Genomic DNA, 4,497 nt, shown 5'->3' with positions numbered 1-4,497 from the left:
AAGCCACGTAAAAACATGCAACAACAATTAGAGGACGTCTAACTTGTTTTTGCAGCATGTGCCTTGTGATGTGATATGGCCAAAAGGATGTGATGAATGAGATATATGTGATGTATATCATGTTCTTGTAATAGGAATCACGACTTGCATGTCGATGAGTATGACAACCGGCAGGAGCCATAGGAGTTGTCCTTATTTTTTGTATGACCTGCGTGTCATTGAATAACGCCATGTAAATTACTTTGCTTTATTGCTGAACACGTTAGCCATAGAAGTAGAAGTAATCGTTGGCGTGACAACTTCATGAAGACACGATGATGGAGATCATGATGATGGAGATCATGATGATGGAGATCATGGTGTCATGCCGGTGACGAAGATGATCATGGCGCCCCGAAGATGGAGATCAAAGGAGCAAAATGATATTGGCCATATCATGTCACTATTTGATTGCATGTGATGTTTATCATGTTTTACATCTTATTTGCTTAGAACGACGGTAGTAAGTAAGATGATCCCTTATAATAATTTCAAGAAAGTGTTCCCCCTAACTGTGCACCATTGCGAAGGTTCGTTGTTTCGAAGCACCACGTGATGATCGGGTGTGATAGATTCTAACATTCGCATACAACGGGTGTTGACGAGCCTAGCATGTACAGACATGGCCTCGGAACACACGCAATACACTTAGGTTGACTTGACGAGCCTAGCATGTACAGACATGGCCTCGGAACACGGAAGACCGAAAGGTCGAGCATGAGTCATATAGAAGATACGATCAACATGAAGATGTTCACCGATCTTGACTAGTCCGTCTCACGTGATGATCGGACACGGCCTAGTTAACTCGGATCATGTTTCACTTAGATGACTAGAGGGATGTCTATCTGAGTGGGAGTTCATTGAATAATTTGATTAGATGAACTTAATTATCATGAACTTAGTCTAAAATCTTTACAATATGTCTTGTAGGTCAAATGGCCCACGTTGCCCTCAACTTCAACGCGTTCCTAGAGAAAACCAAGCTGAAAGATGATGGCAGCAACTATACGGACTGGGTCCGGAACCTGAGGATCATCCTCATAGCTGCCAAGAAAGATTATGTCCTAGAAGCACCGCTAGGTGAAGCACCCATCCCAGAGAACCAAGACGTTATGAACGCTTGGCAATCACGTGCTGATGATTACTCCCTCGTTCAGTGCGGCATGCTTTACAGCTTAGAACCGGGGCTCCAAAAGCGTTTTGAGAAACATGGAGCATATGAGATGTTCGAAGAGCTGAAAATGGTTTTCCAAGCTCATGCCCGGGTCGAGAGATATGAAGTCTCCGACAAGTTCTTCAGTTGTAAAATGGAGGAAAATAGTTCTGTCAGTGAGCACATACTCAAAATGTCTGGGTTACACAACCGCTTGTCTCAGCTGGGAGTTAATCTCCCGGATGACGCGGTCATTGACAGAATCCTTCAGTCGCTTCCACCAAGATACAAGAGCTTTGTGATGAACTTCAATATGCAGGGGATGGAAAAGACCATTCCTGAGGTATATTCAATGCTGAAATCAGCGGAGGTGGAGATCAAAAAGGAACATCAAGTGTTGATGGTGAATAAAACCACTAAGTTCAAGAAAGGCAAGGGTAAGAAGAACTTCAAGAAGGACGGCAAGGGAGTTGCCGCGCCCGGTAAGCCAGTTGCCGGGAAGAAGTCAAAGAATGGACCCAAGCCTGAGACTGAGTGCTTTTATTGCAAGGGAAGTGGTCACTGGAAGCGGAACTGCCCCAAATACTTAGCGGACAAGAAGGTCGGCAACACCAAAGGTATAGGTGATATACATGTAATTGATGTGTACCTTACCAGTACTCGTAGTAGCTCCTGGGTATTTGATACCGGTGCGGTTGCTCATATTTGTAACTCAAAACAGGAGCTGCAGAATAAGCGGAGACTGGCGAAGGACGAGGTGACGATGCGCGTCGGGAATGGTTCCAAGGTCGATGTGATCGCCATCGGCATGCTACCTCTGCATTTACCTACGGGATTAGTTTTAAACCTCAATAATTGTTATTTAGTGCCAGCTTTGAGCATGAACATTGTATCAGGATCTTGTTTAATTCGAGATGGCTACTCATTTAAATCCGAGAATAATGGTTGTTCTATTTATATGAGAGATATGTTTTATGGTCATGCCCCGCTGGTCAATGGTTTATTCTTAATGAATCTCGAACGTGATGTTACACATATTCATAGTGTGAATACCAAAAGGTGTAAAGTTGATAACGATAGTCCCACATACTTGTGGCACTGCCGCCTTGGTCACATTGGTGTCAAGCGCATGAAGAAGCTCCATGCAGATGGACTTTTGGAGTCTCTTGATTACGAATCATTTGACACGTGCGAACCATGCCTCATGGGTAAGATGACCAAGACTCCGTTCTCCGGAACAATGGAGCGAGCAACCAACTTATTGGAAATCATACATACCAATGTGTGCGGTCCAATGAGTGTTGAGGCTCGCGGTGGCTATCATTATGTTCTCACTCTCACTGATGACTTAAGTAGATATGGGTATGTCTACCTAATGAAACACAAGTCTGGGACCTTTGAAAAGTTCAAGGAATTTCAGAGTGAGGTTGAGAATCAACGTGACAGGAAAATAAAGTTCCTACGATCAGATCGTGGAGGAGAATATTTAAGTCATGAATTTGGTATGCACTTAAGGAAATGTGGAATCGTTTCACAACTCACGCCGCCTGGAACACCTCAGCGAAATGGTGTGTCCGAACGTTGTAATCGCACTCTATTGGATATGGTGCGATCTATGATGTCTCTTACCGATCTACCGCTCTCATTTTGGGGCTATGCTTTAGAGACTGCCGCATTCACTTTAAATAGGGCTCCGTCGAAATCCGTTGAGACGACACCGTATGGATTATGGTTTGGGAAGAAACCTAAGCTGTCGTTTCTAAAAGTTTGGGGATGCAATGCTTATGTCAAGAAACTTCAACCTGAAAAGCTCGAACCCAAGTCGGAAAAATGCGTCTTCATAGGATACCCTAAGGAAACCATTGGGTATACCTTCTACCTCAGATCCGAAGGCAAAATCTTTGTTGCCAAGAACGGGTCCTTTCTGAAGAAAGAATTTCTCTCAAAAGAAGTGAGTGGGAGGAAAGTGGAACTTGATGAGGTGATAGTCACCCCTTCCGAACCGGAGAGTAGCGCAGCGCGGGAAGATGTTCCTGTGGTGCCAACACCGACTGGGGAGGAAGTTAATGATGATGATCATGAAGCTTCGGATCAAGTTACTGCTGAACTTCGTAGGTCCACAAGGACACGTTCCGCACCAGAGTGGTACGGAAACCCTGTCCTGGAAATCATGTTGTTAGACAACGGTGAACCTTCGAACTATGAAGAAGCGATGGCGGGCCCGGATTCCGACAAATGGCTAGAAGCCATGAAATCCGAGATAGGATCCATGTATGAAAACGAAGTATGGACTTTGACTGACTTGCCCGATGATCGGCGAGCCATAGAAAATAAATGGATCTTTAAGAAGAAGACAGACGCGGATGGTAATGTGACCATCTATAAGGCTCGACTTGTCGCTAAGGGTTATCGACAAGTTCAAGGGGTTGACTACGATGAGACTTTCTCACCCGTAGCGAAGCTGAAGTCCATCCAAATCATGTTAGCAATTTCCGCATTCTATGATTATGAGATATGGCAAATGGACGTCAAAACGGCATTCCTTAACGGCTTTCTTAAGGAAGAATTGTATATGATGCAGCCGGAAGGTTTTGTCGATCCTAAGAATGCTAACAAGGTATGCAAGCTCCAGCGCTCCATCTATGGGCTGGTGCAAGCATCTCGGAGTTGGAACATTCGTTTTGATGAGATGATCAAAGCGTTTGGTTTTACACAGACTTATGGAGAAGCCTGTGTTTACAAGAAAGTGAGTGGGAGCTCTGTAGCATTTCTCTTATTATATGTGGATGACATACTATTGATCGGAAATGATATAGAATTCTTGGAAAGTATAAAGGCCTATTTGAATAAGTGTTTTTCAATGAAGGACCTTGGAGAAGCTGCTTATATATTAGGCATCAAGATCTATAGAGATAGATCAAGACGCCTCATTGGTCTTTCACAGAGTACGTACCTTGAAAAGATATTGAAGAAGTTCAACATGGATCAGTCCAAGAAGGGGTTCTTGCCTGTATTGCAAGGTGTGCAATTGAGCACGGCTCAATGCCCGACCACGGCAGAAGATAGAGAAAAGATGAGTGTCATCCCCTATGCCTCGGCCATAGGGTCTATTATGTATGCCATGCTGTGTACCAGACCTGATGTAAACCTTGCCGTAAGTTTGGTAGGAAGGTACCAAAGTAATCCCGGCATGGAACACTGGACAGCGGTCAAGAATATCCTAAAGTACCAGAAGAGGACTAAGGATATGTTTCTCGTTTATGGAGGTGACGAAGAGCTCGTCGTAAAGGGTTACGTCGATG

This window comes from Aegilops tauschii, chromosome 6, assembly GCF_002575655.3.
Source record: "Aegilops tauschii subsp. strangulata cultivar AL8/78 chromosome 6, Aet v6.0, whole genome shotgun sequence".
Lineage (NCBI taxonomy): Eukaryota > Viridiplantae > Streptophyta > Magnoliopsida > Poales > Poaceae > Aegilops > Aegilops tauschii.
The sequence above is the reverse complement of the archived record's forward strand: the minus strand, read 5'-3'. Positions refer to the sequence as shown.